Source organism: Cupressus sempervirens, chromosome 5 (assembly GCF_028749045.1).
Source record: "Cupressus sempervirens isolate cs-2001-9-10 chromosome 5, ASM2874904v1, whole genome shotgun sequence".
In the NCBI taxonomy this organism is placed as follows: domain Eukaryota; kingdom Viridiplantae; phylum Streptophyta; class Pinopsida; order Cupressales; family Cupressaceae; genus Cupressus; species Cupressus sempervirens.
The window spans coordinates 1,006,785,936-1,006,797,302 of record NC_143122.1 but is presented as its reverse complement, the minus strand read 5'-3'; positions in this window follow the sequence as shown (position 1 = coordinate 1,006,797,302).

Sequence of the window (11,367 nt, the reverse complement as noted above, 5' to 3'; positions counted from 1 at the left end):
GACACATGGCATGATACATTATGGATTCTCCATTTACACTTGGCTAAGATATGTCATAATCCATATATTCTTATTCCTTATGCATGTCCATATTTGGCTTCCATTGTCATAGATTCTTGGCTTTAAGTGGATTTGAGGTATCACATGATGCGTCATAGATCCACTTCCATTTTTAGCCATGTTTGACTTCCAAGCATCATACAATCCTACATTTGGCATCTTGTGTCATATGTGTCATGGATTCTCAAAGGAATCTCTTGCCAAGTCACATATCCAAGGTGACAATTCAAATGCTCTCATCTTGTATGTTGATTATAAATTGAGCATTCTTCCTCTCATTTCCGGTCCTTGAGTCCCTAGATTCTAAGTCTTTGGATTTTTTCTCTCTCAAGCTTAAATCACATCTTCTAGTATTCTCATAGCATTATCATTATCATAGGCTTTTGCTTCCTAATTGTGTGCACTATAGGCAATTGGAGCTACACCACATGGAGAAGAAATAAGGACATGGGAGCTACAAGTGAAAGAGGGAGTTTTAACTTTGCATTCTTCCTTTTTTTTATTTGGCTTTCATGGTAGACTAGAGGGTATCAATGTATGATTATTGAGTTTGTGATTTTCTCATAGTATGTTAGATATTAGCCCATTTTCTGGTCCTATACTTTTACATACCAAATAACTCAACATTTCTCTAGGTGCTCTTGTTATCTCCTCTTTTCAAATCCTCTTCATCAATCAACTAAATGATAGCTTTCATACCAAAAAGTAATTTTCTTACTAGTAGGTAGTAGGTTTGACACCATTGACAAAATAATGATTGGTCCATTATAGGTTCTTCACTTCAAAATAATCTCATATCAACATGAGCTTGCATTTTAAATAGGACATTTTTGAAGTAAAGGGTGTTGAATTTTGTTAGCATCAAATCAAGGAAAGATGCTCAAGTCTGTAGAGATCCCATATGAATACCATAAGTTTTTATTGCCTGTCATAAGTGGGATGTCATTTGAACCTTGGTGATTTGTAATGAGTGTTTGAAGTTACACATTTCATGAAATAAGATGCTATTTGCAAGTGTTGATTAAGAAAGATGGGACTGATTTTTTGATGATAAATTCCATTGATGATTATAACACAAATTGATACCTTCTATTCTTGAAATCCTTTTCTCAAATTTGCTTAAACAAGTCACAAAAATACACAAGAAGTTGGTGCATGGAGAGCCATGGAGAGGTATGAATTTCATGAATATAAAGGCCATTGTTTGGAAAAGTTAAGAAAATGAAACACACTGCAAGACCCATGTTAACTACAAGAAATAGACAAACCTTTCCATTTTCCAAACAACAAACTAGTTTTTGTAAAAACCTACATGCAGATGTTATGAGAGCTACAAAAATCATTACAAACTATCCTTGTGTGATTCCCATAGATACACCTGAAAGATAAGAGGCTCCAATTTGATTTCACCCTAGTCTATTCATCAACACATGAAAAGGAATAATGGAACTATGTATGAATTTTTTTCTTTGGGTGAGGCTGTTTGAATATTACAGGAAGTATTATCATAAAATTGCTCACTCTAGAGGTGAGTCAAGTCTTGGATTTTAAAATCTACCCATGACTATTTTAGTTGTTCTCTTCTTGATCATTCACTAAATTTGGAGTTTTATATGCACAAATATGAAATGTAAAATGAGATCGATCCCAAGAAATTGAAGATGGAGTTGCATCTTGAATGAGGAATGCCTATATTTTGTTGGCATTAGATTGTCAAGCATTGTGGAGATAAAGTGAAAATAAATGGAGAGTTTTGGTGTTTTTACCCTACTAAGAAAAAAAAACTTAATACCAAGATGGTAAAGATCAAAATAACCTAAGGATTAGCTATTTCCCATGCTCAGCTAGATGACCTCCACATCTAGACCCAACTTCAACAAAATCATAAATGGCTTTCTATTCTTCTGGCTCTATAAAACCAAGGTGGGTGCACTTGAGGAATAAGAGATTCAAAACTTGATACTACATTCACATTTCATTCATTCCTTGACATTCTATCATAATTCTCATCCCCTTCAGTAGATTGGTCACAATTATTCTCAAATCTACAAATAATTCTAGGTAAAAGAAGCTAACTAAGACTTAGATATCAAATGTAAATAAGTATTGACCAACTTTGACATTCTTCATGCATTAAAATTGATTTTTGAACTTTTAAGATTGTGCTTAATGCTCATCCATGTTTTCTTCATATGCAAACTGAACAGTACTGATCAGTGGCTCATCCATTGGGATTAAGAGTCTCTCCAATTTCTTGACCTAATTGACTGCATTACAATCAATATTATCAACAATTCTCTCTAAAACTCATTTGTATGTATATCATTATTATTGGCAAGAAATTCTATCATATCACTAAAGTGTTTATTTAACTCATTGAATTAAAAGCAATAGTGATTTGATATACAACCTACCTTAGTTGTACTGAATTGAAAAAGGCTTTGCTCACACAATTTCAAAAATTACTAGTAAATGATAATGGAGACAAGATTCAAAGAAGAAAGATATGGGGACAGTTCATCTTTGTATTAATTCTCTTTGAAAATTATATAACACTAGAAAAAAGCTCAAAACCATTCAAGATAAGACACAATGATCCTAAAAAATTAATGCATTCTCAGATTCAGAGAGAAATACATTTGAAAGCATGCATTAGGCATAGAGAAACTAGCAGTTGTCCTTAAGATACAAAAAGATTTATAATGTTACTACCATAAAACAAAAAAATAGTGCAACAAAAAAACTACACAAAATATTCTCTTGTGGGGACCACTTTCTCCTACACTTTCATTGCTAAGAGGTTAATGATTGGTTTCAAGGTTTTTGGCATTCCTCGGATGTTGTTACCAATAAAGTTTCACATGATGGACCTAATTCAAATGTTTGCAGAGTTACTTCAACTCAAGAGTCTCTATCCACATCATCATGCATGGTTAAAACAACAATTACATCTAATTTTCTTATTGCCATGTCATTAGTTTGGACCATTGTGATTGTTACTACAGTTGGTTGTTCTTCTTTGTCTTCTTTTGCTTGAATTGATGTATTGGTTGTTTGCATCTCATCTTGGCCCATTTCCTTGTCATCGGTCTCTTCAATTAATAATTGCTTTGAATGCACAAAATCTTCCATCCATTTATTAAAAACTATATCATCTAACCAAACAAAACTTAGAACCTCTTATTACTTCTTGATTACAAAGTCTCCTAACTTATTATTTCAACAAAATCTTCTCTAGTGGAGTTATAAAACAATTTTTCTTTAACAATTTCCTTAGTTTTCATTTCCCATAGTAAATGCCTTTTTTCACTTATGACTCCATTTATTCCATGGCATAATAAATCATTTAATTCTTTGCCCCTTTCCTCCTTTTCTTTTAGTTTATCTATGTTTTTAAGTGTGTGGGGAAAGAGCTCAAAATTCTCAACAAGATATTTTGAAAAACAAATTATTATCTTCTTTTGTACTACAACTCTTTTTTCATCAAATTTAGATAAATCATTTTCCATATCAAAAAAAAAATTTATATGTGGACAAGATAGATTAATAACTAAAATCATCAAAAGGGTGACATCCTTGTCCCTATTGCCCCATTTATTCATGATGGGTTTTAAAGCCTCCTTACCACTCTTTATTTCATTCCACATCTCCATTATTTTTACCAATTGTTCATGAAATGTTGGCCACTCAATCTTATCTACCAGATATAAGATTGTTTTCCTAATTTTATCTTCATATAAGTCATTTAATTCTACATGCAAGGCCCAAATTTTATTCTTTTCTTCTTCAAATTCCTTAGCAATATAGAATTTTGACCTTTGTGGAGTATCAGGTAATTCTACTAAGGGAGTTGACTTGAATGGCTCAACTGGGGGGTGACGATAAGTAATTTGGGGCTAGCTTGATTCTCCCACTTTTCTTTTTCCTAGTTGCTTGTCCATTTGAGCTACCTGAGCCTCCAATTGATGTATCTTGTTTCCTCTCTCCTCATATGATTTTAGTATTTCTTCAAACTTGGCATTAAGCTCCAAGAATTTGTTTCTATCCTTCTCAACAACCACAACCCCAAAGTCTATCAATTCCCTAGTCATTTTGGATACTTTTTCACTACCTACCTCTCTGCTCTATAAACCATGAGGCTACCTATATGCTCAACACTTGAAATTTCATGTATCCTAGTTTTTTCCCTTTTTTTAATGGACCATATCACCAATGACTGGTGATCATTGTTGTATTTCAATCCTCTATGTGCCTACAGGACCTCTTCCTTAGTTTTAAACTAAGTATCCATTTCTTTCCTAACAGACTAAAAAATCATAACATTGGCTATGTCCCATTCAAGCAAGACTAAAACTCCTAAGTCCTTTAATAGTCACCTTCCCCCTTTAGGGATTATATGTGAAAATTCTTCCATGAAGTTAGTCTTAAATTCCTTTTCAATTTTAAAGTTCAATTTATTAGGTTGCTCTACTTTTATTAATTTACACTTATTTTCAAAATTACCAATGTTTCTCCTCCATAAAAACTGGGCAAAAGCTCTAGACTTTACAAAACTTTCATCATCAATAAATTTTTGGGCACCCTGTGCTATTACAGGGTCTATTTCCTTACATCTATAATCTCCAACAGTGAGATCAGGTCTTGGAACAGGAGATTCTTCAAGTACTCCTTCTTCAATGTTAGCAGTTGTGACCACAATGTCCCTTTCCCCTCTAATTTGTCTCAGTTGTTCTCTCAAAGATGCCTCATCATATATTCTAAGTGGAGTCTAGGTAGGTGAATATTCCTCAACCTGAGAAGATGATCCTTGCTCTAATCTTTGCTTCTTGGGAGCATGTGTGTTAGGTGGACTCTCAGACCTTGGCCTTTTATATGGAGGAACATACTATACATTCTTGGCCACTACATACCCGACTCTTTTCTGCAATGTATACTACCTCAGGGTCACAATCATTTTGTTGGCCAACCTCCTCTCCACCTCAATAGCCTTGTATAGGTATGCTTGTGTTATGATTTCTTTCTTCTCATTTAATGTTTGCATAATCCCAACAAAATTTTCCACCAACATATCTATTTTCATACCCCAATACTTTCTATCTGATAGGGGATCATAATTAGGCTCACAAGAAATAAAGTCTAGGACTCTACTATAAACTATCCATTTTTCTTTTCTATGTTCTTGTTCTTGCAATGAGAACCTATTTCTAATTATGTCCTTAGGAAAGTATACAATTTTCTTTTGAACTTTGGCCTTACTCCTTTCTCTAAGGAGGTCATAAAATCCCTCCGAGTCTATAAAATGAGTATGGGAATGAGCCATCTAATATTTATCTAAGAACTTCCTCAAGTTTCTCCATGCCTTTTTAACAAAAACAAAATTATGAACAATAATAATCTATGGAAGGAAAGTACCTTTAGATTTACCAAACAAATTACTCTCCTCAATTGATCCAAATTGCCATAACAATTCAACAATCCCTACTTTCAAAGGCACTTGGTATGGCAACACATGTGGCTTTCCCAAAAAGTCATAAAATCAAAAAATAGTGGAAACAACATATGGAATAATATCACCCCAATTATGGCTCACCAACAATCCTTTAGCATGGTCTTTAGGTCTAACTAGTTCTAGCAAAGGCTGTGGTATCCTAGGGTTGTCCCCTACTAACAACATTCAAATCCTAGAAGCAAAATATCAGTCAAACCTTAAAAAGTTTGCATCAGTTACCTCCCATGTCATTTCTGGACTCCATAATTGCATAGGGAGTTTCTCTCCAACTCTTTCTAACTCTAGTTTCATCTCCTCAGAGGAAAAGGTAACTCCTTTGTATAAGCATATATACATCAGCATGGAACACCAACAGAAAGGCTTGTCAACCTTAGCCTTTGCTATTTCAATCAAGCCATTATGAATTTCTTCAACCAAGTAAGTAGCAAAATCAAGAATTGAACTCATTCCATATTGAAAAATCTGAGCAATAATAAGAACAATAGAACCTAGAATGTGATCTTATTCATCCATACCAAAAATCTTACAAAGAGAAAAATACAAGGCATTTTCTCTAGAGTTAAAGTATTTTTTCAATAAGGGCTCAGGGGTATTTTGTGTGACCAAGGGCAATGGTCCAATTTTAAGAAAATGTTCCTGCAATGGTCCCCCTCCCCTAAGATACATTCTTTATGCATCATACCTACTGTGGAGGTCTTCCATATCTATTTGTTTATGAACTGCATGATTAGGGTCTAGCTTAAAAACCTCTCTAATCAATTCAGGTGAAACGCTAAAGAGATTATCACCCACATGGTTCTTCATAATTTTGGTAATTGGGTCATACTTCTTTTCTATTACTACCATTAAATCATCATCAAAAAAAAATCTTGGAACAATCAATTTGCCTATATTGAATTTCCACACATTATTTACTAGAGTGTCTAATTTCCTTTCTGCAAACCATTTCTGAAAAAGCTCTAACCCTCCAATAGACACTTCTACATCCCTTAACCAATTTTCTTTATCATAGAAACCCTCACTGACCAGTAATCTGGGGCTTTTTGGAATAAGCTCTCTACCCCTAGCTAACTCATTCATTGATTGTGGCATTTGTTCTAGGAAATCATCATGAACCACCCTCTTTAGATAATCAACTTTTCCTAACATATCCTTTCATGGAGGCATTTTTTCAATTTACCCTAGTGCAATTACAATTTCTCAAATTTTCAAAAGTTCAGCCAACTTATTCATTTTTCTTGCTTTTTCCTCTTTGTAAATCACTTTGCAACGTGTTGAAAACCTTGAAAACTCTTTCCCTTAGCTTAGGAAATTGTTACGTTATGGAAATTTTGCAATCTTTTTACTCAATAATGGAGAATTGGGAATTTTATTGCACCATTAAGCTCACATCAAACAACATTGATAAAATTTAATGCTTCAACAGTCAGATTTTACATTGCACCATGAAGTTTGAAACTTAACTGTCAATCATGAAGAATCAGATGGCTTAATTTGAACTCAAAATGGTTGCATTAACCTTTTTTTGAAATTTCCACATGTTATCATGATGCATTCCTGTATTTCATAATATTCGAGCATTTTCACAAAGTTGTGAAGCATCAATCGTCGATCTTCCATAGATTGATGATCATGAAAAATCCTTCTATCTTCAAAATTTTGGCTTCAAAATCATAGGCCCACGCGTACAATCACTTTCTAGCTTAGTAGACACACAGACCATCCCACCAATCATTGCATACCATGTCAATATGCTTTTGCACTCTAGCATAACTAGGAAACCCTCTAAGTAACTGGCCCCACTTGTCCACATGGCAAGTAGGCACTTCCCTGCATTAGTTAAATTTCAATCATTTCCATGTTGTAGGGATGTGCCTTCTATTGATTTTCTCAAGAGAAATGATGCATAGATATCATGCCTTTTATGACCTAGTCAGAAAAAGCAACCAATGGAATGATGTATTTTATCCAGCCTATTTGACAATTGCCAACTACTAATCATACTATCACCATTTTCAAACTAGGGGCGCATGACCTCATCCAAGTACATGTGGAAAGTGGGTGCTTCCCCACTTTAGCTAAACTTTGAGCATGTCTATATTGCATGGATGCAACTTTCATTGATCTTCCCAAGATCAGTGATGCATATATTTTATGTCTGTTAGACTACTTCAACATCTCTTTTAAACTAAAAGGCATGTTATTACTAAATACACATGTCATTAGGTGCTTTACTGCATTAGTTAAACTTTTCACATCTCCATGAAGTGGCAATATGCCTATTTTAGATCTTCCAAAGATCAATGGTGCAATGTTATAATACCAAAAGATGACCACACTACTCAGCTTGACCAATGAAATTGCTTGAAATCCTCAATGTGCTTTGACAACTCTAAGAATATTTTGACACCTCCATTCATTTGCAATGCATTAAAAAGCTATCATCACCAAAAGCTACATGGCAAACAGGAGCTTGACCACATTTCATAAAATTTGAGCAACTTCATATTGTGGGCAAGCACTATCTGTTGATCTTAAAAGGAGATAACAAAGGTAAAATCATAGTTTAAAACAAAGGTTTACAAAAAAGGATAATTAAATTTCAAAAAAGTAACATAAAAAATAAATATGGGAAAATGTGAGATAAAACCTTACAATAACGAGCTTTTTGCACAAAAATTTAAAACACTATTTTTTGAAATTTAAATAAAACTAGGGCACATAACAAGGATGTCATGAAGTCTTGTGGCCATACTATCCATTTGAATGATTGCTGCTCCCATTCAAACTCTTGGATCTCCTACTCCTAGTCCTATTTGAAATCCTGGATCTCTTACTCCTATTCCTGTTCGAATTTCTAGAGCTCCCACTCCTGGTCTAGTTCAAATTCCTAGATCTTTCACTCATAGTCCTGTTCATTCTCTTGGATCTCCCGCTCCTAGTCCTGCTCAAAATCTTGGACCTTCCATCCATGGCATCCCTCCTCCTTCTACATTTGGTTCTACTGGTCGCATGGGTGGTGGTGTTGTTGTTGGTGGGTGGTCAGTGGATGGGGTGCAGGTTTCCTCTGCACCTCATTCAAATTTTGTATTTGGAAAGGGAGTTGGCTGCGATAGCAGCAAGGTTGCTACTAGGGTTTTTGGAAATGATGGTGTGTTGGCTTCTGTTTTTGTGAAGGTCACTGGAAATGAATGTGGGAAAAATGGTGCTAGGGTTTTTGAGGCTTTTGAATCTGGCAAGGCTGCTAGTTGTGGAAGTGGGAAATCTGGCAATAGTGATGTGCTGGCTTCTAATTCTGGCAAAGATGCTAGCTGTGGAAGCAAATCTATTATATCCCCTTTGATCCCTTGTAAGCCTATTTCTCTTACTCTAGGGGATAAGTCACTTTTAGAAATTGAAGAACCCTCGAGGGATCTCTCCAAGGATTCTATTATTTGTCACTTTAAAGGTTTTTGGCCCTCTCTATCAGAGCTCCATGATTGGATTTCTAAGAATTGGGATCCATATGTTACAGATACTATCGAGATTTTCCCTTTGGTTAAAGGTTTTTTCATTGCTACTTTTATTAATCATGAGGACAAGAATGCTATTCTTTGTGATCGGGTCTTTTTTTGGGAGCACCGCTTTCCTTTAATGGTTAAACCATGGCATCCAAATTTTGATCCTTAAATGGAGTCTTTCAAAATCCTGACTTGGGTAAGGCTGCCTAATCTTCCTCTTCATTTTTGGGTGAACTCTATTTTCAAGGAAATTGGTGAGGCTTTAGGGGATTTTTGTATGGTTGATACCCAATCCTTTGAGCATTACCATTCTAGTTATGCTAGGATTCTAGTGGATATTGATGTTTCTAAGGGTCTCCCAGCTGAGCTTCTTTTAAATCATTCAAGGGGATCTTGGACTCAATTGATTGATTATGAGGGCCTCCCTTTTAGGTGTAATGATTGTTTCAATACTGGTCATTTGGTTGCTAAGTGTGTGTATAGGAATTCTTCAAACAAATGACCCTCCTCCTAGTGGAAGGGTGTTCTAGAACAACATTATACAATTTAAAAATATTCTCCTATGGATGGGGATTCTAGATTTGTGTTGGGGAATGCTTTAGCTTCCAAGGTGGATGCCCAAGGTGTTAGTTCTAGTTCTCTTGGTGCAGATTCTGGCCAAGTTAATGGTGTTGTGGGTCTTGATGCTGAATCAAGTCAAGATACTAGTTCTGAGGCTATTATGGGCAAGTTGCATGTTGTTTCTACAATCTCTGATCATGGTGCTAAATCTGGTACTCTTGTTTTAGAATCTGGTCGAGATAATGTGATTGATAAATCTAGACAAAAAGGGAAAGTATCTAATCTTATTGATAAAGTTGGATCTCAAACTACTAGTTCTAATTTGGTGGATGTTTTGAAGGCAGATTACCTTGGTCAAAAGGATGGATGTCCTTTTGATTTTGTTGTTGGAGCTGGTAAACAAGGTTGCAGTTCTAGATTGCAGAATGTGGTGATGGCAGATGGTCCTTGGCATAGCTTGGATGATTTTCCAACTATTTTGGATTCTCAAAAGTGGTAGTCAAAGGCTGCATTGGTTGAGAAGGGATGGCTACCTATGACAACAAAAAGATCTAAAAAGACCCTTCCTCAATTTGATATGAATTTGCACTCTCATAAAAAGGGAGTGAAATCAAAATCTTAGTCCTTGCTTTTCTGGTCTAGGAGGATTCTCTGGTTCTTTCCAGTCTATCTTTCCAAGTTCCAAGTTTCTCTCTGGTTTCTCTTTCTAAAATTATCTATTGGCTTTAGGTCCCTGTTGACCTAGTTCTATTGTACTATTGGTTTCAGGTCCATTTAAAACCTGGTAGAGCTTCAAGGTATATCTTTCTTTTTAATGTAAAGGGTTTTGGGGCCCCTTCAAAACCTACTTTTACCTTAATCTAAAACAAGGATGTCATGAATTTTTTAATAATTTATCTAGGGTTTAGCACACGTCAAAAATTTAGACTTAGGACCATTTTTTTTTCACTATGAGTGTAGCAAAATTAGACAAGGTGAAAAACTAGGCCAACAAAGAGCATCAAGTATTATATGTTAGCAACATGAGATGGTTGCTAGAAAAGGGGGTCCAACCACCATTTGGAGAGGCAACATAATATTTTGCATATCATCTAATGGCACTCCTTAGTCTATTTCTCCATAGATCTCTGATGCTAAGAATGAGCATTCAAGTTTGGTAGGGGTTTGTCATACATAGGCAAATAAATATATAACCATTTATCCCACATGTGTAAGGTTTGGGAGTGTTTTTGTATTTTTATGCAAGAAGACATGATATGAAAATGTCTATAAGGTACAACCTTTTGAGACATCAAACTCTACATGTTTGGGGTCAAGTTACAAAGACCAAGGCATGATATAATTTTTGAACAATGTAGACAGTGATGTGAACCCAACAACCAATGAGAAATGTACATATAGCATGCACTCTAATGTAGTTGAGATGGGTAGAGTGGACAAGTGGTGCCTGCTCACTCATTCGCCAAGTGAAGTTGTTAGAAATGAGATAAGGTGAGGTGGTTCCATGTGGTGGAAAGACCCAGTAAGGTGACAAAGATAGAGGCACCATGTGGCACGATATTGTGTTATCCCCAAAGGGTGTTGCTAGAGATGAGAGAAAGTGAGATCATGTCACATGGCATGGTGGGCCTAGGTCGCCCAGTAGGAAAATGATGATGTCACATGCAATTGGTTGATGACATGGTGATGTTGGAAAATCTAGAGGTGACATGTGGTATTCAGAGGTAGTGATGTCAA